This window comes from Equus asinus, chromosome 9 (genome assembly GCF_041296235.1).
Source record: "Equus asinus isolate D_3611 breed Donkey chromosome 9, EquAss-T2T_v2, whole genome shotgun sequence".
Taxonomy (NCBI): Eukaryota; Metazoa; Chordata; class Mammalia; order Perissodactyla; family Equidae; genus Equus; species Equus asinus.
In genome coordinates, this window is record NC_091798.1 from 89,167,676 (window position 1) to 89,193,582 (window position 25,907).

The following is a 25,907-nucleotide window of genomic DNA, read 5'->3' on the forward strand; positions in this document are numbered from 1 at the left end:
ATAAAACGAAAGTCACTCTTGACCTGTCAGTTCCATCCCTAGAAATTACTGCTGTAATCTATGTATGTCCTTTCAGGATTTTTATACGCATTTACATACAACATACATGTGCTGATGGAAATACCTTGTTGTTGTAGGGGGAAGGGAGTACATAAATTTTATCACATGGTATGTCTTACTCTACAGTTTGCCGTTTACTTAATCTTTTTGGAAGTTCTGTCCAAGTCAGTACATAGAGACTTACCTCATCCTTTTTAATCCTTCAGAGTATTCCATTTTATGGATTTATCATGGTTTATTTAAGAATTTCCATATTTTCTCTTTCCTGTTTTGCTCTGGCCGCTTCTTCCTGACCTTGAGGCTCCTTTGTTAAGTTTTAGGGGTATTCAGGATTGATTACTGCCCAGTTACCAAATGTCCCATAGTGCCTCTCATATCCCCAGTCGGAATGAACTCTGGATGAATAAATTTTCCCAAAAACTGATACTCAAAAAAAAAAAAGTTTTAACTGATCTTGATGAAAACCTTTCTAAATTATACTACAAGCAACACCTAGCAACATGCCATGGATGTGGTAGTTGCTCAATAAATGTGCTGAATGACTGAACATGCCTTACTGCTTTAGAAAAGAGAAGACGCCCAATGTAAACTTCAGCCTCTGTTTAGTGACTTGGTCCACTAGCTGTTGCACAGTGCCACCAAGTGGAGATAACTGGGGGACCGCCAGGGGTATGAAGGACAGTTTAAAAACCAAAGCACTGTGCTTTATAGGCTTCAAAGTGGGGAAGAAGGGGACAGGGTTAAAGAGGAAAGGAGGAATAGAGAGATGCTGGAACTGTGGCGTTTCCAGACAGTGTCTCCCTCGTATGCCAGGAGGTCTTGGCACCTTTTTGATGGCTCTGCTTCTGGTAGCATCCCCTGCCAGTTGGCTGTTCATTCAATCAAACATTTTGTGGACTGGGAATGCAAAGATGCTCAGACACAGTCCCCACCCTCAAGAAGCTTATCGTCTAGTGAAGAAAGCCTGTGTTTTAACCAAGAGGTGCAGTAAGACATTAATGTTATAAAGGGAGCCAGAGCAGTGGCATTTGAGCTGAGATGTAAAGGGTGAATAGATATCCTCTTTGAAGACTCAGGTGATGGGCAGAGAGCCTGTGAGAGAGGGTACATCACAAGAACAAAGAGCCATCCACTCAGATTCAGTCTGACACCCTGGTGGACCCATCAGTGACAGCTTGGGGCACCAGAGCAAATGAGGCAGGTTCCAGATGGGAAGCTTGTCTCGTGTCCTTGGCAGTTCTGACGTCCCAAAGGCAGTGGAAAGCCGCTGAAACCTTAAGGAGGGAAGTAACATGATTGGATTTACATTTTAGAGAAAGTAAATCATTCTGGCCGTGGTATCAAGAATGAATTCAAGGCTGTGTGAGGTGATAGCGGGGTTAACTAACCTTGTTGTGGTAATCATTTTGCAATATATAAGTATATCGAGTTGACACATTGCACACCTTAAGCTTACGCGGTGTTTATAGCTCAGTAAAGCTAAGGGGAAATATGGATTAAAGAAAGGTTCTGCAGGACCAGATTCAGGATGACCTTTTTTTAATTGTAGGAATCCAGGTAAGAGACCCAAAAGAACCTAAACATTGGTAATGATGCAAAAGCAGCAGAACTAAATATGAGAGATGTTCAAGAGGTAGGTGATGGGTGTTATTTTGAAATTTTTAATTTCTGCTTTTTTCCTAGCATTTATTGCTCCTTTCCCTTCCCCTGCCCCCAATTCAAACAACAGCGAAAGCGTTCTGTGCCATGGCCTTTGGGATTGGGTTGTTACTGCAGTAATTGACAAGGGAGTCAATTCTCTACTTGTGAATTTCTCCCCTCAAATGAAATAAAAAAAAAACAAAAAAATTACACCCTCATTTGAGAAAGAAGAGGAATTGAAGGGAAACAAGATGCAAGAGGGTGGCAGTATCTCTAAGAAGAGGCCCTGAGCTCTGCTCCCTTCCCCCAACTCACCAGCCTTAGGTCAGATTTGGGGGATAAATAAGTGGACCTCTGGACAGAATGGAGGATCGAATAGCAGGGGACACCCATGCCTCAGTTTCCAGGTTTGCCTACAGAAGAATTCCACTGAACCCAGACAATGCAGCAGCCACTGAGAAGAAATGGCAACATGGCGTGTCTCAGCTAAGATAGTCCCCAACAAGTTTCTTGGGTCCCCAGAGTGGCATAGGGCATAGGGAAGCATCTGGAAAGTTTCCCTGCCACACCCTCTCCAGCAGCTGTAGAAGTAATTGACAAAGGAGCCAATGAATGGGGACAGAGGGTCACCTGCATGGATCTGAGACCAAAGACCAGATGGACATCTCCGTGGATGTTGGTGCAGAAAGGCGCCAGTAAGCGTGGCCAGAGGGAACCCAGCTGTCCAAGCAAATGCCAGCATCAACAGAGCCCACCACTCCCCCCGCCCTCCAAGTACTGACATTGCACAGAACTTAGCTGTAACCCCAGGGAGGAGGTGGTGGGAGGAAGCCTAGTTGGCTGAGTTTATCTTGAGTTGACCAAAACAATGTTTCTGCTGCTAGACAGAATGTATTTTAGAACAAAATTGAGAAGAACAAAATTATATTCTTTGCACACCCTCATTGTGACCTGTGAAAATGTACCCACCACCAACAGACTTTTCAGGACTTGGCAACTGTCTGGTGGACTTCTAGGGTTCCAGATTTGGTTTAGGGAAAGATAGTTCTGTTTTGGACATGTTGAGTTTGAGGTGCTTCTCCAGAAGTCTTATGAATCTGAAAGTTGGGAGAGAAGTGTAGGCTGGAGAAATGAATTTGGAAGTTACAGAAGTAGGTGCAGGCTGTTGGTGAGGCCGTGAGTAGATGAAATCAAATAGGGGGTGGAGAGGAGAGGACGGAGCCCAGGGAAGTCCTGACATTTAAACGGGCGAGCAGAGAACATGGAGACAGAAAAGAGCCTGTGAAGAAAGGTCCAAAATGACCTTGAGAAGAGTACCAGGTGACACCAGATAATCATATTGATAACTATCATTTAATTTCACACTAAATCAGGAGGATCCAGCTTCCAGGATAGTTCAGGGTTACAAACTAAAATTCTTCGTCACATCTCTTCTTATTGACCAGGAAAATGCCTGTCTCATGTCCAAACTTGAGGCCACATCCTGGTTGCCTCGGGAGGCGGGATCCTGACTACAGGGCCTAATTTATGCTAATGTGGTGCAGCCTCACTTCCCTCCATCGTGTTCCTGCAGAGGAGACCCTGGTTCATGTACACAGGGGACACTTGTGCGTGTAAGGTCAAGGTGCTATCCGGACTTTTTTCCACTGTTACCCAATTCCCCTTTTAAGGAAAGATCTCCATCGCAAATTATTTCCAGAGATTAAGACTACACAAATTTGTTCTTTTGGGTCTATGCTGCTTATTTCTAGGTGATGAGAACTGCTTAAATCCATCATTCCCTCATCACCCTGGATGCCAGGGAGCTAATACCAGGTTTGGGGCTTAAGAGCTTGTTCCTCAGAGAGGAGTTCTTGTAATTCTAGTTTTTTCCTTCCTCTTTGCCCTTATTTGTTTCTGCTCCTACTTTCTGATCATGTTATACTGGTCTGATGGTATATTTCCATAATAACCCATTCACATATTTTTTGACTTTTGCAAGAAACAGAGTAGCTAATTAAAAAGTAAAGGCTATGTTGTCATAATTTTGCAGATTTTTAAACTGTATCTCTAAGGTTGACCATTGGTCTATGGTAGTACCTGCTGTCTTCGTTTATTAGTTACAAAGTTCATTCTGATAAATAATTTAGAGAAGTTTTTTCCCAATAGTCAATCTGTGTATCAATGACAATAACAAAAATTACACACTTGATTGATTGATGAAATAGAGCGTTTAAGGACACAAGGTGACCCCAGGGCGGTGAGATCAGGAAGTTTTCCTCTTTAGTCTGTTAGCTCTGCTGATCCATCACGGCCATGTTGCTTAGAGCTGTGGCCACTGCTCTTGTAAGTCGTCAGTATAAACTCTTCCCTCCTCTAATCCTATGTCAAATCCCGTAACAGGCTTCTTGCTTTGACAGTTGAATTACCATGAGCAAGAACTCAACAAAAATCAATAATGTACCTTCCCCTGCACTGTGCTGGGTTCCCAACTGTGGGCGTGCTTGCTTTCATCATTTTGGACTCAGATCTTTTTTAGGTGCCAGGATCTACTTTGACCGTCACCAGGCAGGAGGATACAGGCTTCTTCCAAGGTAAAGACTGAGTATTTGCCCAGGAGCCCTGCCAAAGATTGCCCCCGGGGTAGGGTGCAGCCTCCTTCAGAGAGTGGAGAACAGACCATACGATTGTCCTCTCTCTCGGCTGCCTACTAACTTACCCGTTAAGCCACCTGTGCCAGGTTGCGCTGCAGTTACCAGTTGCCGTTGCTTTAATTCTCCCAGCTTAGATGGCCCTGAGCCGCCCGAACTGAAAGTGCGATTAAACTCTCCTTTGAACAACGCTCATCGCAGAGCTGCATGCAGCTTGGGCCCTCGCCACTACCCACTAAATATTAGCTTGGGTCCCAACAAAGAGAAAAAGGTCCGAACTCTCCTTTTGGCTAATGATTTGCTCATCAAACCAAGATGTCTCAAACCTGTAATTCTAGTTGTAATTGCTTTCCCTATCGGTTTCATTCTATTTGAAAGAGCAATAGCCACAAAAGAGGGGAATAGGAACTTTCATTACCACATGGCGTGTGTCAGACACTCTGCATGCTGTGTCATTTGGTCCCAATAACAGCCTGAGAGGTAGGGGCTCTCCTTCACAGATAAACACCCAGAGACTCTGGGAAACCATTGGTCACCCAACGCTACACAGCAAAGGATGGAATCCAGTTTGCACTCAGATGGACTTAATTCCTATTTTTCTGTAAGAGGCATATTTTTCTATGCCAACCTCAGCATTGAGAGAAAGATAACAAGAAAAACGGAGTTGACTGCTTACTGAAGAGACTGTAACAAGCTTGGAGCTAGGTGGCTGTGGCTGGAGTTGCTAGGGCAGAGTCCTTGGGAAGAGTCCTGAATTGTTGACCATGATTCATCCACTCCTTCCTGTTGCCTGGTTTGTTATCTGATCCCAAGACTGTGCTGTAACTTTGGGGGCGAGAAGACAGCGCTAAGAGTCCATGGAGTCCTCGTACCTCCCGCCCGAAGCCTCTGTTCTGATATGCCTACTTCATGCATCAGGAGAGAAATCCAGGCAAGAAAGTGGCAGCAATGATTGAACTACGCTCTAGATACAATTTCCTGCTGTGCCGGGGGCGCTAATTCATGTGGACTCAGAGGAACCTCAGGGACAGGGTTTTGGAAAATCAGACCCCAGGGTTCTGGAAGCTAAAAATGCTGGCAGTAATGCGGATAGCACTTGGTACGGAGCGCTGCACTCCTGTCTCCCTGCCCTCTGGAAAGAGTCCAGGGTTGCTGGAGTCGGGATCACATAAGAGGGGGTCGGTAGTGATAAAGGTGAGACACCCCATTCCTCCACCGAGGGAGCCTTGTTAGCCTTGCCCTATACATTCTCTAGTAAAGAACCCCTTCCACTTTGGCCTCGTTGGGATCCCGGATTTCAGAGTGAAGATTCTGGTTCCACCTTGTCTGAATGCTGAGACCGTTTTTGTTGCGGACTGGGGGCTGGCAGGGTATCTTCAGAGCCAGAATACGGACGGGCTCCTTAAAAAGCTGCAGCTTGGTGCAGCGTGAAAACCACAGAACTGCTTTTGACATTCAACTTAATCTTCAGGCTATAATACCAGCTGCACTGCTGGACGGGGCTTGGCTATCTCCGCAGAGCCTGCTCTGCTTTTGAGAAAACTGACAAATTTGGAAATGTGATAAAGGTAACACTTTTCTGTAAGCGGTTATTTCTTCCTCTTTATTATTTGGTTCAAAGAATTTTTGAATTTCATTCCAATCTTTTCACTTTGTGTGTCAAGAAAAAGAGTCATACCAAGAAAGACTTGACCAATATAGTCTTTTCATATCATAAATTCTCTTCTCAAAGTTGTTTTTTCTGAGAGGAATGAAAGTAATTTTATTTGTTGTTGGGTGATGGTCAAATGCTTTCAAGTGACCTGTTTCTTCCTTTAAATGAGCATTTTCTGATCTACCTGAGTGCAACCCTTAAAATGTAATGCATCCAGTGGCATGCCCTCCGAAATAAGATTTGCTGTTAGTGCTAAAGATGATTTCACAAATATCCCTCCCAGGATCACACGAATGTTGACAATAGAGAGCAAACATGAATTGATCTTTTTAAATTAGATTTTTGTTAGGCCTATGTTTTGGATTAAGAAAGAGATGTGGTCAATGGATTTTATTCCTTTCTGTGTGTGTGTGTGAGGAAGAGTGGCCCTGAACTAACAACTGTTGCCAATCTTCCTCTTTTTGCTTGAGGAAGACTGTCACTGGCTAACATCCGTGCCCATTTTCCTCTACTTTATGTGGGACGCTGTCACAGCACGGCCTGAGGAGCGGTGCTATGTCCGTGCCCAGGATCCAAACCTGTGAACCCCAGGCTGCGGAAGTGGAGTGCACGAACTTAACCACTACGCCACCAGGCCGGCCCCAATGGATGATTTTATTCCACTTTTATAGCGAACGGGAATGAAAAAGGGAACAAAATATTTCCACACTGGACTCCTCGTGAATGAATTCAAGCAAAGTTCATTACTGCTGGTTTCGCCTTTGGCTGGGTGTGAAGTGTGCCCGCAGAGGTGCTGACTTGCTCCCCGCACGAGGCAGCCCTCTGAGCGGGCAGGGCCGGCTCCGGAGAAGTGGAGGTCTCTGCACACGTCTGCTAAGTCCCAGGGGCTTCTGGGGCTTTGTCAGCTCGTGCTAAAAAACATTTTTTTCCCATCAGGTTCTAGGTGGAGAAGGCATGTCATCCAGTATAAGGGACGACTGGGTCATTTCTAACTGTGACAGGCCACGAGAATAACAGCGTGAGCCAGATCCCAGTGCGGGGCGGCTCTGCCTGACGTTTCCTTCCATGGACTCCACACACTCGCGTTTGCCATGCAGTGTACACACATGTGTGACCTGCCAGTATCTTGAACATGCCCAGCAGCCCTGTTTTCGGCAGGTCCCTTCATCTCCGCAGGCCCCAATTCCTCCTCTGCAAAGGAGGGAAATGGTCTATAACTCGTTCCAATCTCTTCTTCTGTCTCTAGAATATTCAATACATCAAGAGAAGGAGGGGGTTAAGACTCAATGCCTCTCTAAGAAACTCTAAGGTTTCTGTCATCCGAGGGCAGAGGTGTGCCCAGCAATCAGTTATGGTTGTCTCAAAATGCTGTGAACTTTCTTTCAACATATACCTACCATCTGATCCCGCCATTTACTCCTAGCTGTTTACACAAGAGAAATAAAAATCTGTCCACACAAAGACTTGCACGTGAATCTGGATTCCCAATAGCCCCGAACTGGAAATAACTCAAATGCTCATTAACAGATGAATGAACAGAGTACATTCCATCCATACAATGGATTACTATTTAGCAGAACAAAGGAACACGCGACTGACACGCCAACAACGTGAATGAATCTCATTATGCCGCGTGAAAGCAGCCAGACGCGAGTCCAGGCCATGTGGTTCCGTTTGTGTGAACTTCTAGAGAATGAAACGAGTCTGGTGGAGGAACAAAGAGCAGGTCGGCCCTTGCCTGCGGGGGTACCAGGGACCTTTTGGGGGTGACGGAAATGCTCTGTGTCTGGATCGTGGTGGGAGTTTCACAGGCGTGTGCAGCTGTCACCACTCTGTAAAGGGATACGGCTTACATGTAAATTACTTCTCGAAGTTACTGGGGAAAACTTCGTAAGCTCTTGACTGTTAAATCGGAGGCTTGAAGACAAGACATAATGGGCGGCAGTGTTGTGAGGCCGCGATATCAAAAAAGGGTTGATGAACCAGAGAGAGTCATCGTGAACCTTCTGAAAAGTGCCTTGGTTTCTGGGCAGCACATGTGAATTTGTAGAAGAAGAACTGATCTTCCACGTTTGGGCAAACCCAGATCAGAGAACCTCCTTGGGGACTAGGCAGGGGACAGGCTAGCTGGACTCCTGAGAGCCAGCTGGCTCGGCCAGGGCACGGTGGCAGGCAGCCTGCTGTCCTCTCACCGTGTCAGGCTCCTCAGCACCAGGGGCCCCTCCTCTCCGCCTGAGGGGGTATGCGCTCCTCGGGAGGTGCCAGGCCACTTCTTGAATGTTCTATTCGGAAAGGAAGACACTGTTGGCACATCATTCCTTTTCAGGCCATCTGGAGCAGCCTGCCTCAGCTGGCACCACTTGTAGAATCATAGGATGTGAGGTCTGGGAGAAACCTCAGGGATTCTCCTGTCCAACTCCCCAAAGGAGGAAACTGGGGCCCAGAGAAGGTCAGTGACTGGCCTAAGCTCACACAGCCAGAGCAGGACTAAAAATCAGTGCCCTCCTGGAGTCTCTCCACTTTATTATGCTCACTCACGACTCGCTAAAAAAGTGCAGCCTAACGTCTCCAGCTGTCAAAGCCAGGTCCCGAAGCCAAGCTCAGCCTGCTGCACTTTGTCTAAATGAAAGCTGTAAAGTGGCTGGATTCTGGCTGAGAGAAAGGCAGCAAGTCCTCAGCGCTGACCTCCTGTGAGGAGACGTAAGGATCAAACCTCAGCATGGGGATGAATGAGAGGCATTTATGATTATTGTAGAACTTGGCAGCAATTACCAAAGCCTGTTCCGTGGTGGAAATGACCATGTTAAATTTCCATTCTTATTTGCATTTGCAAAAATAGGATAAAATTATTTCTTGGGTAGGAACGTTCTCCATGACTGGGAAATGCTTCTTGCTCATTACTGTTCCTTTCACTCCTCGTATATTTTCCCTTGATGGCTATTGAAACAGCAGATATTTTATACATTCATCCCAGTGCATTCTTCATTGAAGTGGAATCAGACTCCTCCAACAAAGCAGCCGCTGCCAGGGAGTAAATTAGGCCTTTCTGGACGCTCTGCTCACACTCCGTCCAACACGGCTCTAACTATCAAACTACGCTTTGGCAGGCCCACGTCTCAGCATCGTCCCCAACCTCCTCCACTCGACTCTGGCCCTTCAGAGCCTGGGCAGGGGCGGGGTGGCCCGGGGCGGAGGTGGCCCCTCTGGAGTCAGGATGTTCTTTCCCCCTGGTGTCAGGAAGGCTCCCGCGATGCTGGCACTGGTTTGGGGAGACAAAGATGGCAGTTGTGTGACTGAGCAGTGGTCTCGGCCCTTAGGAGGGTCTGCTGTGCTGGTGCCATGTTTTGCTTTTCACGCAGTTGCCCCAGAATATCAGCTGCAGAGTTTGCCAGAATGACTAGGACGGAGACTTCGGGAAGAAGGCTTAGGGTGTTGGAGAGAATCGCCGTCAGCCGGAGCAGCAGCCCCCGAGCTGTCTCCTTCCAGGAGGGGCTCCGAGGTGACCAACGACAGCGCTTCCCGGAGGCGTCGACAGCGGTGAGGCCCCACCCTTCCAGTGGTCTTGTGTTCTGTGCCGCTTTGTCTTGTCCTGATGGTCATGCTGTGTCGTGGCTGCAGCAAACGCCTTTAGTTGTCGGACACGGCGGGCACCGAGGGTGGGTCCCACGCTGGCGTCTAAGGCTTCCCCCCACCGAGCACTCAGGGCGGAGCCTCGGTCTTCTTCGCAAACTACGTCCACCCGCTCGCACTGCAGACACCTGTGTATCCACAAGGGCACTTGGTCGCTGTGTAGTAAATCCTGTTAAACGTTTAGATAACTTGTTGAGCAAGCGGATAATACAAGTACTGACCTTAAATGTGGACTCACCAAATCAGAGTACTAGTGATACAAAAAATCACTGAAAACACTGTGGGGGAAGAACTGAAACTTTTTCTACAAGATTCACCGATGACCAGAATTGATCTACGGCTATTTTCAGGTGTACTGTGTAGTGATGGAGAACTCAGCTGGGTACCAGAAAAAATCATATCCTTCCTGCCACCTCTAATCCTTTGAATTTAAATCATTCCCATCATTGAGGTCAAAGGTCTTTGGGGCGACTGAACTGGATAATTCATTTTCTTCTTATTAATTATAAACATAGTCTTTTGTTTACCTAAGAGACAGGAATACAATTGCTATTTCAAGTCACTTTTACTTTTTACTTACTATGTTTTTTATCGGCACACAAACATGCTCTAGTGTCTCTCACCTTTAAAAAAAAGTCTGCCCTTAATCCTTAGAGCTATCTGTTGATGTCTCTCTTTTTCACTGAAAAACTTCTGAAAGAACCGTGCACTCACGAATTCTCTCCACTTCCTAACTTTCCATTCGCCCTCCAGACTTCTTCACTCTGGGTCTGCCCCACGCCTCCACCAAAAGTGCCCTCCCCAAGGGAGCCGGGGACCTCATGTTGCCCATTCCAGGGAGCATTTCTGAGGCCTCGTCATCCTGGAACTCTCCTCTGGGGACCGTCTGAGAATCCTTCGATGGCACCTGACAGAAAACCCAACGCAGACTGTGGCAGAGAAAAGAGTAAGTTTCTGTGGTGTTTCTTTAATGATTTTCTCCCCTTTTCTTCTCTCTTCTTTCGGGCATCAATCAAATATAGGGTTAACTGAATTAATCCTCTGATGATCTGGTCTCTTGTTCACCTCCTTAGCTGTTGACGAGCTCTGAGAGTTCCCTGCCTCTGTCTTTTAAACCTTGTATTGAATTTGTGGTGTCAGCTCCCAGAGTTTTCCTCTCTAGGTATTGTTCCTTGCTCATGGAAATTCCTTTTTATTGCAACACATTCTTGTTTCACAGATGCAGTATTTTGCCTTATTTTTCTGATGAAAGTAATTTTAATTTTTGCTCTCCTAGTCTCTCGTTTTCTAAGAGCTGCTTTCTTTAGTTTGCTTTGGCCTTGCCCGTTGTGTGGACCTTCTGAAAATGTCCCTGTGATTCTAAGCAGGGACATTCTGCAGGGAGACCTGAGAGCCCTGGGCAGGGAGGGTGGGGCTGGCTGACTGGCCTTTGGGGTTAATGGGTCAGGCTGAGTGGGTGGGAGGCCAGCTTTGTCATTGGGTCAGTCTCCACCCCTCCCACCCGCAAACATCAACATGTGCTGGCCTTTTCTCTGGGGCCATTTGGCTTCTCCAGAGAGGGAACTTGCAGGCTGCTCTGAGGGTTAGGGGCCCAGCTGAGGATTGTGCCCTAACGCTCCCGTGTTCAGCGTTACCTCTGTCCCCATCTTGTACCTGCTACTGGAGTCCAGATCTTCTCTGGCTCATTTTATGCAGAGAATGAACCTCTAGTGTCTGGCCGGGGGCAGGCGGGCCTGGGAGTTGAGGGGTCTGTTGGTCCTGTTTGAGGACCTCCACTCTCCTCCTCCTTTTCACCCTTCTACCTTGTTCCCACCTTCCAAAGAACACGGTGCCTCCTAGCGAGCGCCAGGCCCCTCAGGACTTGGCCAGCTTCTCAGCAGCTCACTGCAGACTCTCAGCTCAGCTCCCTCCACTTGGGGAAGTCACCGGTCTCCCAGGCATCTTCCAAACGCAGAACATTTCCCGTCCATAGTTTTCTCCTCTTCTGCCCTTTCTTCCTTCACGGCCACATTAGGGCTTTAGGAGGGAGTAGTGATAACATTTCCAGCCACTATATTTAATGGAAAGTTCGTTGGCATTCTTTACATTTTTGGATTATATTTTGATTCTTTAGGATTCATTTCCACAGAAAGTCAGCCAGAAAAGAGAAATTCTGCACTTTTCAGCTGCACCCAATTCTTTCTACAAAGAGTAAACATGCAGGTAAAGTTTTGTCAATTTAAAATGTTGCCTATTGCATAATATTCATTTTGTGAGATGTGAATGAAATTATGTCCTATTAAAGAAGGAAATGTGTGCGATTATTGCTGCCTTTTCAGATTGTCCGGGAGCCTCTATTCTAGTCTCAGATGTTCTTCTAAATGACTCAGATCTTTGTGGTTCTTTGTGAAGAATTTTGCTACCTTAAGGAGACTGATAGCCAGGCCTCTTCCATGCGCTCATTTAATCTGAAACCCAGCCGTACGAAGCAGACCGTCACCATTGTCCCCACTTTACAGGTGAACAAACTGAAGCAGAGAAATAATTTGTCCAAATCCACACAGTTAGTAGGTGTCTCCAGAGTCCCCGATCTTAATCACTATGCCATGCTATGTTGCAACATCTTCTTCTTTTTATTTGATGAAATTTTTAAAGATTCTCCCATCTACTTCCCCAAAGGAAACTTACAATCTTAAAAGACCTAGAGGAGAGTACACACACACACGCACACACGCACACAGCCAATTAAAAGGAGCAGAGACTGTTAAGTGCGGAAGTCTCAGATGAGCCGGTTCTTCCAGGAGAGCACTAAATTTGGCTCTGATTTCCGGCCAGCTAATGAAAACAAGTGAAACATGTTAGATTATATGGTTCTCACTGTTTTGTAGAGCAAACATGCAAATTATTTTGCAGAGCAAAAGGTTTTTGGCAACTGATTTCTAGAAACACTTTCTAGAATTCTAATGAAACAACTCTACCTTAAGGCTTTTTAAAAACTTTATTGTGAAATGTAATACTTACTCAGAAAAATACAAAAATATCAATGTACAGCTTACTGAATTACTGTAAAGTGAGGCCCCACCTACCATACCACCCGGTCAGGAAACCTGGCCAGCCCCACAGCTCTGCACACGGTCCTTCTAGTCGTAAAGCTCTCCTCTCTCTCAAACGCGGCCACGATCATGATTTTTATGGCAATCATCTCTTTGCTTTTATTTTTTTCCAGATTTATTACCTAAATAATATCCTAAACACTATATAATGTTATAATGAATAATGTTTCAGTCCACGATGGACCTCATATACGACAGAGGTCCCATGAGATTGGCACCACATGGCCTATGTGTGTATTAGGCTACACCATCTAGGTTTGTCTAAGTACACTCTATGATGTTCACACATGACAAAATCGCCTAACACATTTCTCAGAATGTATTGCCATTGTTAAGTGACATATGACTCTAGTTTTGCTTTGCCTGTTTACCTTTATACGACTGGAATCATATATTAGATATACTTTTTGGCTTCTTTTGCTCAACTTGATGTCACTGAGATTCATCCCAATTGTTGTGTGTAGCTGTACTCATTTTTCTTGTTCTAGAGTACTACACTGTATGACTATAGCACATTTTAGGAACATACCACAGTTTGTCTCTTCATCAGTGGATGGACATTTGGGTTATTTTGGTTGTTGGCTATTATAAAGAATGCTGCTATAAGCATTTTTGCATGCCTCTTGATTCAAGTATATACATATTTCAGCTGGGTCACAGGGTAAGCCTACGTCCAACTTTTGTAGATAATGCCTAGCAGTTTTCCAAAATAGTTGTACTATTCATACTACCCACCAGGAGTATATGAAAGTTGTTTTCTAAATCCTTGACAACACTCAAAATTTTCCATCTTTTAAATTTTAGCCATTCTTGAGGATTATGCTATCTCATTTTGGTTTTAGTTACATTCTTCTTGTTACTAATGAGGTTTGACTATTTTTGTATGCACACTGGCCATTTGAATTTCTTTTATGAATTGCCGATTCAAGTCTCATGTTCATTTTTCTACTGCATTGTCTGTCTTTTCATTGATTTGTCAGTGTTTTTAAATGATGACAACTTTTATAAATTTGATTTTTTTTAACTGTTTGATACTAGTACAGTCATACCTTGAGATACTGTGAGCTTGGTTCCAGACCACAATGAAGCAAATATTGCAATAAAGCGAATCCCGTGAGGTTTTTGGTTTCTTAGTGCATATGAAAGTTGTGTTTACACTACACTGTAGTCTATTAAATGTGCAACAGCATCATGTCTAAGGAAACAACGTACATACCTCAATTAAAAAACACTTCATTGCTAAAAAATGCCAGCCATCATCTGAACCTTCAGTGAATCATAATCTTTTTGCTGGTGGAGGGTCTTGTAAAAAATGCAGTATCTGCAAAACACAATAAAACAAGGTATGCCTGTATATAGGAATTCTGTTGACATTCCAATATTGAATTTTATCAAGCCATTCTTACTAACCCTTTGAATTCTAGTATTTATCTATAGATATTTTTGGATTTTCTACATACATAACCATAGTATCTGCCCCAAAATGTTACTTTCTCTTTCTTTGCAATCCTTTACCTATTCTTTTTCTTGCCTAACTGCAATGTTAGTACCTCTGACACAATGGTGAAAGGAGTGGTGATAGCGGGCATCCTTGTCTTCTTCATGATCTCAGAGGAGGCTCCACACTCCGGTAGTGCAGGAGACTTCTCCCTTTGCCACTAGAGAAGAGAGAGACTGGAGCAATTTTTCCTGGACTGTTGACTGCTCCAGGCTGAAAGTGACACACATTACTGCTTCTAATTCATTGGACAGAACTAGTTATATGGCTCTTCTAACTGCAAGGGTGCTAGCAAATGTAGGGAAGTTTGATGGATTACCTGGTTAGCATGACTTTGCCACACAAGGGGCTGATAGAGGATAACGGGGACCAACTCAAGGAAGAGTGGGAAGTCCTCCATGAGGACACATCTTGGTGGAAACCTTAAGGATGACGTAGGAGTTTCCTGGGACTGCCATAACAAAGGACCACAGACAGGGCAGCTCAAAGAGAGAAATTTATTGTCGCATAGTTTTGGATGCCGGAGTCCAAAATCACGGTGCTGGCAGGGAGGGAAGGCCCTGTCCAGGCCTCTCTCCTTGACTTGTAGACAGCCATTCTCTACTTCCGTCTCTTCACATCATCTTCCCTCTATGTATGCCTATATTCAAATCCCCCCCCCTCCCTTTTAAAGATACCAGTCATATTAGATCAGGGCCCACCCTTATGACCTTACCTTAACTTCACTATCTGTGTAAAGACCCTATCTCAAAATAAGGACACATTCTGAGGATTAGGATCGCAACATACAGATTTTGTGGGGACACAAAGAAGTTGGTCATTTCCAAAAAATGGGAGGGAGGATAACAGCTCTAGGAAGAGGCCAGTTTGTGCACAGGTCCTAAGGTCAGAAAAAGATTACACCTGTGGCTAGAGCTCAGCAGGCCATGGAACTGATAGGAAAGACCAAATCACATCCAGCCCTGTAGTCCGGGGGATGGAGATTTGAGATCTTATTCTAAGCACAATGGAAAGCAACTGGAGGGTTTTATGGAGGGGAGATGATCTCACCACTTTAACTGTGGGTGGAGAATAAGCTGTAGGCAACAAGAGTGGCAGTGGGAAGATCAGCTAGGAAGCAAGTGCGGTAGTCTAGACGAGAGCCGAAGATGCTCCAGACCAGAGGGTGGTAAGGGACAGAGAAAGCAGTGGACGTGCCAGACGTGAATTCGAGTGGGTGTGGCAGGACTTGTGGGAGAACTGGATGAGGAGGGTGAAGGTGAAAAGGGCAGCAAAGGTAACTTCCAGGTTCTGAATTACAGAACTGGATAAATCGCAAAAGCTGGGTAAAACTAGGGAGGGTTGAGTTCAGGTTTTGCTTGGGGGGGGGGGGGCGGAGGAGGGGTGTCAAGAGACCCATTTTGGACATGTTACATTTGAGATACGTATGAGGTATCCAAATGAGGAGATCACTAGGAGCTGAATACGTACAGATCTAGTGCTCTAAGAAGAGACACAGACCAGAGAAAAATAAAATTGAGAATCACAATGACAGATGTCATTTAGAACCTTGGGAAAGAGTGAGACTAACTAGGAAGAGAGAGAAGAGAGTTATGAAGAAAGTCTAGAAATATTTAGAAATGGATATTTCTTCATCTCAACCATCCACCAAAGCCAAAGTATAAAACCATCATGCTTATAAATAATGCAGTGACAGTACTGCTGGAGTTGGTGAGATAATACGTCTGGCTGCTGCCTTCTACCCAATCTTAGATAACATGAGAGAGATTCATCATTGACATCAGAAGACGTTTCAGCAAGTGCTGGGTCACAGTCTATTTATGTTGCAATTTCTGATGGTTGTTGGAAGTGCTGACAGAACAGGCAATAAAGTTAAGATTCTCTTTCAAAAATTGTGAAATTGACTCATATACTTGCCCAGATAGGCTATCATATTTTTTTTTAAAAAAGATTGGCACCTGAGCTAATGACCATTCCAAATCTTTCTTTTGTAATTCTTCTCCCCAAAGCCCCCAGTACATAGTTGTATATTCCAGCTGTAGGTCCTTCTGGTTGTGTGACGTGGGATGCTGCCTCAGCATGGCCTGATGAGTGGTGCCATGTCTATGCCCCAGATCCAAACCAGTGAGACCCTGGGCCACTGAAGCAGAGCACGCGAACTTAACCATGGGGTCGGCCCTCATCTATTTCTTAAGAGGTGGGTCACAAAGTGGCCTGTAGAGAAAACCAAGGGTTTGTTTTTGTTTTTTGCTGAGGAAGATTTGCCCTGAACTAACATCTGTGCCAATCTTCCTCTATTTTTAGTATGTGGGTCACCAGCAAAGCGTGGCTGCTAACAGAGCGGTGTAGGTCCCCACCTGGGAATCAAACCAGGGCTTCTGAAGCAGAGTGCACTGAACTTAACTGCTAGGCCACTGGGGCTGGCCCCCAAATAATTTTTAAAAGGAGATTTGAACTACGGGAACACTGGAACATTTAATCAAAGAAAATCCCAGAGGTTTAAGACTCTTTCTTTAAGCATGAAAAAGATCATTTTGGCCCAAAACATTTATGGGATGTTGTTGCCAACTGGACTGTTTCCACCACAGAACCGTAGTGTGGCTTTTGCATAATGTAATTCTGAATAAGATTATATCACGATATGCCCATGATGGCTACAGACGGCAACTTTCTTCCCCTCTTTGTACTCTTCTCCCAAGTCACTTAATGGTGTTATTCTTCTAGCTTAAATATAGATATTTACACACTATAGAATATCTGTAAAATGAAGGAATTCAGAGTACGGTTTCTTACTTTAAATCTTTCATACCAAGATTTAGGAGTCAACTGTATGATTGACTCCTGGTAGACTTCATTTTCTTTCCATTGAAAAATGGTCACATACAACATCCGGTTTCTTGCAGTTTGCCAGTCTCTCATCATCCTTGATCACACAAAACATGTTGATGGAGTTCAATGCCCTCGGGGGTAAATAACTTTTTAATTGTTCTTGGTAGTAAATTATTCTGATAGAAATTGGCCAGTAGGTTTAATTGCTTATGGCTTTTCTCAAAAAAAGCTTTCATACTCAGGAGTTGCAATGATTTGATAAAAGCCTTATTTAATATTACTTATCAAGGAAAAAGGGCTCCAGGTGACCAGGGAGATATAGCAGGACACTTACTGAAGGCTGAAAGAACCCACACTGGCTGCCGTCGCTGGGCGTTCCAGCTCTAGAGGCATGTGAAAAGCACACTGCTGAGGCGAGGAGGCCCAGCACCTGCAGCTGTGAGACATCACTGAAGGGGACAAGTTACCTGTCCAGGCATATCTAGAAATACATGTCCCTATGGCTCTCCTCACAGCAAGTGTGTCGTGGGGAACAGGGTTCCTAGTCTACACTGCATATTAGCCTATGTTGAGCCCAAAGCACTGCACCGGAATTTGCTATAACTCATTCATATCTTAGGATAAGTTGCCTCTGAAGAGATTTGAACTTAATAGCCTTTTTTCTGTAACTGACTTTATTTGAAGTCACATCTTGATGCCTTCGATACTTTCATTTTTATCCTTCCTGAACTTTTTTTTTGAGCAAGATTAGCCCTGAGCCAACATCTGCTGCCAATCCTCCTGTTTTTGCTGAGGAAGACTGGCCCTGAGCTATCATCCGTGCCCATCTTCCTCTATTTTATGTGGGATGCCTACCACAGCATGGCTTGCCAAGCATTGCCATGTCCACACCCAGGATCCAAACCGGCGAACCCTGGGCCGCCGAAGCAGAATGTGCGAACTTAACCGCTGCGCCACGGGGCCAGCCCCTGAACACTTTTATTGACCAGCAGTTTCTCTAGCACATCTCAACACAGGAGACTCAAGTCTAGTTTTAACCTGGAATGAAGAGCTCAAGACAGTCTCAACTGGAAGCTGAGCGCTAGTCGGCCCTTATAGGGTAAAGTTGAAGATGCTGTGGGATAAAACGGAGGGGTTTTAAAGCAAAGCTCTCGGCCATGTAGGAGTCGTCACCTTGGATAATTTCCTGTCTAACCCCTTTTCTCGTGCTTTGATTGGTAATGTTTGTAGAACTGTGAAGATTAAAATCCGATTCTGTAATTCTCCCTTTCACATTGTAACTTTCTTATTCCTCTACTTTCAATGTTCTGATTAAGAATGTTGATACACAGAGAGTCAGACCACACATTGCCCACAGGCTTTCCAACTCAACACTCAACAGAGGGAATTCAGATGGTGTTGAGATAAGGAAGAGAGGCATTTTAGAAAGACACACGTGCAGGTGGAAAGGCATGAGATGAGCATGTAAAATGGAGATACTGGGGGTCCAGGCTTGGAAAGAAGACCAAAGGCTGCCCAGAGAAAGCCTTGTAGCGCTGGTGCATGCTTTCCTTAACCAGCGTGGAGGCAGGACGTCCAAAACTCTACTGAATGGCTTGGCCATCAAAATTATTGATAGGGAGGAACTTGAAATCAGGAAGATGCATAATGGCTTGAGTATATGGAGTCATTCACAGCAACAGCCAAGCGCAGAGGAGGCGGCAGGAGTGAGAGAAAGCAGGAGGAGGCGCCTGTGATTAGAGGATGGACCCATATGAACTCCGCAGGAGAATTAACGGGTCATCAGTCTGTTAGAGGTTAAGCAGTCTGCAAATACCCAAGTTCAAAGATGAGAGCACACAACTGGTGAGCAAGAGGATCTTGTGAACGGGCAAGTTTATTAGTGGAGAGGTCTGGAGAAAATGTCAACAGTGAAGAACAAAGTTTCCGGTGAGCAACAAAGCTGTGGGGTCTCTGGAAAGATACCGGTATCCATGTACTAACTTGGCAGAGGGACAGAGTGCTTGGGAGATACGGTTAAACTTCGTTATCAATTAGTACCTGTCAGAATGTGATGGAATGCTGGTATTTTTGCACCAAAGAATTTTAAACCTTTCCAAGACAGCTTCTTGTAGCAAAGGCTTCATGAGGTTTTCAACCAGCTTATAGACCTCAGCAAGGTCAGGATGAACGACAGAGTCGCAAAGGACTAAGGAATTCTAGGTAGGTGTAGATTTCCAGGAGAGGTGTTCACCTGTGTTAGTGAAGATGGCTAACCCAATAAAGAGGTCATCCACTAAGCCCACTGCAAGCCAGCTGCACCGTGATTTTCACGAGGCTGAACTAGGTACTAGATTCTTCTGATGAACTATGATGTACTAAGCAGGGTAGAGATGCACATTGGAGCCCTTACTCAGGACTGGGCAGCAGCTGGGACGCAAGTCCCTTAGAGCACGCGTGTCTCTGTGCAGGGGTGGCATCGAGTCAGCATCAGGGGAGGGTATCTCCCGGGCTCTCGTTAAGCTAGTCCTGTGTTTCGGTGGAAAGCCAATCATCTCCCCCAATTCAGATGATCACAAACTGACTGCTAAATGACAGGCATTTAAAGACCTTCCAATTTTGGAGGTCATCATTTCCAAACTATGTGGGCAGTTACGCAGACACAAATAAGGCTGTTACTAGCACAAGTAAAGTTGCCATTAAAATATCTCAGTACAAACAGTGGTCGGGAAGAGACAGAAGCAGAGGGGTGGATAGTTTCTGAATCCTGCTCAACATGTTATAACAAATGCACAACTTGCCATGCTCCTTCTGTCTGAAATGAAGTGACAGTATTACCACCAATGCTCGTGTAAACAAACGAAATTAAGTTAACTCAATAAATATCTTTTATTAAAGAAAAAAAGGAGTATCGTTAAGCACCAAAACTGTATGTTGTTACATTGCATGTACAAGAAGAGAAAGGTGATTGCAACACTTGGTGAACAAGTACTTAACTCTGAAGTCATGAGTGTAAAACATGAAATACAAAGCAAGACAAATTACAATGCAGAAAAGTTGCACTAAAGGGCAAAAGGCAACTGTCAAAACAATTGGAGATTTCAGAGTATTGCTATAAATGCCTGCCTAGTTTTTTCTTTGCACTTTTAATACTTTAGAATGTTAACTGAGCATATTAAGTATTGTAAATTTGCAAGAGTTGGCATTTACAATACACTGTGCACACTGTCCAACTGACGTCTCGGTGGTAAAGCCATCCTCACCAGCCAAGCAGTGTGCCAGTTAGTGTCTGCTTCTACCATTATAACATTGCACAAAGCTGGTAAATGGTGAGTCAGTTTGCCATTAAAAGTTTCATTTAACCAGAAAGGCTAAAAAACATGTCAGTTTCATTAGCCCTAATGGGCTTTATTATTCATGCAAAATGATCTGTAGCCTTCGATTTTTCATAAACTATATATTACGGTCTCACACTTGGCAAGACATACAGTACAATGAGAAATTCAATGAGACAGTGGGGATTCTGTCCAAGTCGAAGAAGTCAGAAGCCACCTATGGGCTGTATTGTCTACCCCTCTTGGTTCACAAATGAAGGGAAAAAGCCATCTTGTGATTATGGAGACTTCTTAAAACCAACATAATTAGTACTGGGAAAAGCTGGAATAACTTGTTACACTCTTTGATAGTTAACCATAGAACATGCAAGTTAAAAAAAAAAACAAAAACCAAAACTTCCCTTGTTAAAATTGAACTCTAAACCAACACCCATACCTTTTGCATACACCTAAAGATCCCTTTCCAGGGTCTTTCCTTTCCATCCTTAACTCCCCAAATTGCGCCACACTTGGTTATACCTGACTTGAAAAGAAACAAACTTCCCCCTAACCCTCAAAACAAATAGCTGCTTTGAGATTCAGTGTGAAATAACATTGATAAAATATTTAATGTCAACCTCAGAGGTATTTTCTGTACATGCACCTTACAGCGGCATAATTAACATGTTTGCAGAAGGGGAGAAACATTTATAAATTTGGAATTCAATCAACTAAATTCCTCAAAATACCAAGCTGTACATTTACCATGGGCAGAACAGAAAATTTTAGAATGAACACGTCTTCGAAATAATGGGCAAACATTTCACACACACACACACACACACACACACACACACGCAATCCAGACTCCCTCTCACCTTTAAAAAACCTCTGTTTACATATATGATAGTTTAGGCAGCAATATAAACTCATTTTGTAGGAAAAACTTTTAAATTAGACTATATTTACAGGATAAAAAATACCATTGCTTCATTTTACAAAGCTTAATTGAGCAGAGGCTCTTCCTCATGTGCTTTAACTACAGAGCGCTCTGCGGGAGAGTTCAGGGATAGCTACTGAAGGCTCAGGAGCCGGAAGAAACGCAACGTGCTCCAAAAGTAAGGTGCTTCAACTCGCTTACCTCTCTTCCATCTGAGATAAATCTTGTCGGTCAATCCTCTAGCACTAAGCACAGTTCTTCCATGCTAAGCAATAAATGGGAATAAAGTCTGTTTAAAATGCACGTTTAACTTTATATTATCATTTAAATTCAGTGCAGGAATTAGATAAAACTTGTTAAGTTTTCTGCTTTCACTATCAAATGGCTGCATGTTAACAATGCATCTGCCATGGTTTTTAAATGTTTTACAGCTGTTCAAAAAGATTCTTTACAAATAACCCGGTAATATATATGAAATTTCAACTCCCTGATAAGGCCTTTAAGGACCCATTAGTACTTTACAGGTTGGTATCTGATGTTGAGTGCATAACAATTAAATTATAAGGCAAAAAACACCCTTGTATTTAGTGAAAGAAAAAAACTTCACCTAGGCTAAAAGCAGTGACTTAAATTCATACACATACTCAATGAATGTAGTTAAAAACTGGAGTCTAAGGGAATGCATAAAATTAAAGTGTATACTGGTCCCGTTCCAAACAGAGAGGATGCTGCCCATTAATTTTTGCTCCACTGATATAGTAAGAGTTTTAATTCTTTAGTATCTGCTATGGCCAAAGTATGCTTTACAGGTGAACACATTTTATGACATCAAGTGGTCAGGCCATATGTTACCATGTATTGCTACACCCTGCAGCTTTGTAGAAACAAGGATTTTCCCCTCATTATACAGAGTACATGACAGGGCTGAGAATTTTCTACAGTTTCATGTCATGAGAAAATCCCCACATTCCCACTGTGGAAATACTACAGCTGATCGACTGTTACAGCTGTGCCTTGGAGCCCGTTTAGAAATGCATTTTATAGAAATGTGCCAGTTCCACAATGAAGAATTAAGGAATGATTGTTTTTATGCTGCTCACGAACTCCATAAGCTGATAAAATATCCACCGAGTAAGCAAGGTGGAAATCCTCGAGCCAGGCCTTTCCTCACTGCACCCTCCGGTGCCATGGGGAGTGTACGTCACTAACCACACCTTTTCTAAACAGGCCACACTGGTTATATATACATAATGTTGGTCGCATTAGTAGGGGAAATACTGAAAATTGACATTCAAGTGAGCAGTAACATTAACCTCAAAACATCCCCAAGTCATCATCTACTTGTTTCCCGATTTTCAATATATTGCTGTTGAGACTAGACTGGTCAATTCACCTCTGAATTGACTCAACATCAGCAAGCAGCTGTTTGTGGATCTTAACACAGAAATGATACAATAACAGAAATAGAACTGTCAAATATTTTAAACCATATAAATAGTACAGGCAAGACTGGAACTGGAAACATGATCATCTGGAAGTACCATGATAAGTAAATATATACAAATTTAATACTAAGGCCAAATACTAAGACCAAAGATGCTCATTTTCTTAGGGACAAGAAAAAAAAAATTTAGCCATGTTTACATATAATTTTTGGTTCTGAAACTGCTTTAAAATTAACAAGAGGATTCAATTGGTAATCTCATCTTGACGGACAAGTGGACCATAGTTATTTGAAATTTTAATATTATTTGTGAGAACTGCGCAGCTGATGACCTGCAGCTAAATAAAGTGTAATTTTGTGGAAGCAGGAACCTGAATCTTGAGGAAGAGAACGGGTGTGCTGGAGAACGTTATTTGCCAGAGAATGAGCACAGTGGCTGCCAACGAGGCTTTCCTTTCACCTACTCACTCTCAAGTGTGGGATAACCGCCACGGAGCGCTACAAAGGGACGTGCTGAGAGCCGTGAGTGCGCCCTACAAGGGTCTCTAGGGCTCTCAGGAAGACAGACCACAGGACCCTTGTATAAGTGAGCCTGTCTTTAACATGGAATCCCAGCTGTAAGATTAAATGGGTAGTAATTCCCTCAACACAGGAAAGTCCCCATGCCTTTGTTGTTAATTTAACACTAGATCCTCCAGTATTTTTCTAAATGTCAGTAAGTGAAAACAAAAACCAAAAACAACTTATGTAATGAACAAGCATCCAAAGGCATAAAACTAATACATGATTTTTGCTAAAAAAACTTTTTTCAGACGTATTAACAATCAAACCAATCATTCTTTGGGTTAAAAGGCATACTTCAATGCTTTACTGAAGGTGTACAGGGGAAAAAAATCTACCCCCCCACCCCCATCATGGGGTGAAGATTTCTAATCTTCCCAGACAAGATGTGGGAATAATGCTAGAATACAACCAAGGTATCGTGAAAATGGTGTGCAAAAGCTCCTAGTCTCATCTATAAACATATTACCAACATTTAAGCAGAAAGATTTTGTTTTATATAACCTATTGCCAAAAAACTTTCCCCATAATTATTTTAAAGGAAATAACATTTTAAAGTGATAAAGGTGCGACCATTTCTTTTTTTCTCCAGGAACACCGATTCATATACTTTGGAGGGCTTTTACTCTGGGACTGCTTCTGGGTCCAGGCCAGAGAACCGCCTCATAAGAAAGAAAGTTCTTTTTGGTGCTTCAGTCCTTAACTCCTTTCTCATAAAGGCCAGCATCTGTCTCAAGCAGAATTACACTCGACAGCACACTGTAAACTGAGTTCCACATATCTACCTTCATTCAAGCCTACAACAGTCCTGCTGAGAATTCATGATGTCTCTCCATTCATATAAAGGCATCCTTCAGGACTCCATTACAGCAAAATCAGCACCTAGAGCTACACACACGTTGAAAAACTTAGTGACAATAACAAAGGCTCTCTCCCAAAATCCCACTCACAGCATGTGGAGATAGTGAAACGCCAGGCAAGCAGGCTTTTCTGCCTGTCTGCGTTCTGCATGCAGCCGTGCGCCGCATAACAAGGCTTCGGTCGACGACAGGCCGCGCACAGGACAGTGGTCCCCTAAGTTTAGCGCCACACAGCCTAGGTGGGAGTAGGCTGCACACTCTATGATGTTCACACAATGAGCAAATTGCCTAATGACACATTTCTCAGAACGCATACCTGTCGTTAAGTGCCACACAACTGCACACGGCACACTTTTTTCACTGTGGAGCATAAAAATAAAACTTAAAATGGTGCATGTTAAAAAGACTTAAGATCTGCATCCCTATTACTGAATCCTGATTTTGATTCTCAATAGGAAAGTCATGTCAAGTTACAGTAATCAAGCAATAGTTCAAACAAAAAGACTAAAGATAATTTGAAATATTATCAAATTACAAAGTATTGCTTCTCATAAACAAAGCTGCACATAAAATTCAAACTATTATAAATTCACAATTATGAAGAGCTAAGCATGGAAATTTGTACTTCGAAACCTTACAAAGTGTTAAGAGTGTGTGGTCTTCTAAAAATACGCCATGTTAAATGTATTGTGTTGTGGTAAACACATTAATAGGTGTATCTCCATGGTTACGTATCTTTTCAGATGTTGTCAAACATCTTTATGAAAATTCCTTTGGAGATGAGTAATGTGGAAATTTTCAGAGCCTTTCCATCTGATTTTCTTTCAATTCCTGTCCTATAGCTATCATGATAAACTTCTTTTTCAGAGTGTCGCACTACTTTATAGAAGCTGATATGGAAGCAGCTCTGTATTTAAGCAGATGACTTATTCAGTGCACTGAAAGATGGGTTTCAAAGCAGTCCCGATACAGCTCACAGTAGATCTGTCAACCCAGTGTTCTTCCAACTCACAGCAACCCCGAGCTCTACTGGCCACTACAAGGATGTAAATGCGTGGACAGGAGGGGAAGGTGCTTCAAAAGCCAGGAATCTCCGGAAGGCCTTTTCTTCACTGCTGTCAGGAACATTGCACATCTAAAACTCACGGTCTATTGGAATGACTGGAAAAGCGATCACTTGCCAATTGTGCTTCCTTTTTTCACACCACTGATCCCATACACTTGGGATCTAATGAAATCCAACTGAGGAACAAAGTGCTTAAAATTTTGTTTTCCGAAAGAATAAAAACCAATCTTCAACTGTAGGTATCTTTTTCTTTCTGTTGGGTCACCTGTTTACAAACAAAACAATACAGTGTATTAGAAAAAGGTGACCTATTAAAGATAGTGTGTAGGTATGCTTCCTCACCCCCTCTGCAAGATCCAGGTCAACACTGATGGTTTTTTTCTTCTAAGTGGCCATTATACAGATGGTGTACAGCAGACATGTTTTTTAAAAAAGGATATGCTTCTACTCTTTTTTTTCTTTAAAGTTTTTTTTTTTTTAAAGATTTTATTTTTTCCCTTTTTCTCCCCAAAGCCCCCCAGTACATAGTTGTATATTCTTCGCTGTGGGTCCTTCTAGTTGTGGCATGTGGGACGCTGCCTCAGTGTGGTTTGATGAGTGGTGCCATGTCCGCGCCCAGGATTCGAACCAACGAAACACTGGCCGCCTGCAGCAGAGGGCGCGAACTTAACCACTTGGCCACGGGGCCAGCCCCTGCTTCTACTCTTAA

The 25,907-nt window shown here is 43.6% G+C and overlaps 1 protein-coding gene across 1 annotated transcript in view; it reads right to left on the reverse strand.

The window, feature by feature from the left end:
* Positions 1-19,878: 19,878 nt before the first annotated feature.
* JMY (junction mediating and regulatory protein, p53 cofactor) overlaps positions 19,879-25,907 on the reverse strand; it is a 104,168-nt gene continuing 98,139 nt past the window's right edge. The window contains exon 11 of the mRNA XM_044777937.2: positions 19,879-25,463. The gene's annotated coding sequence lies outside the window, so the exon portion shown is untranslated. The remainder of the gene's footprint in view (positions 25,464-25,907) is intronic.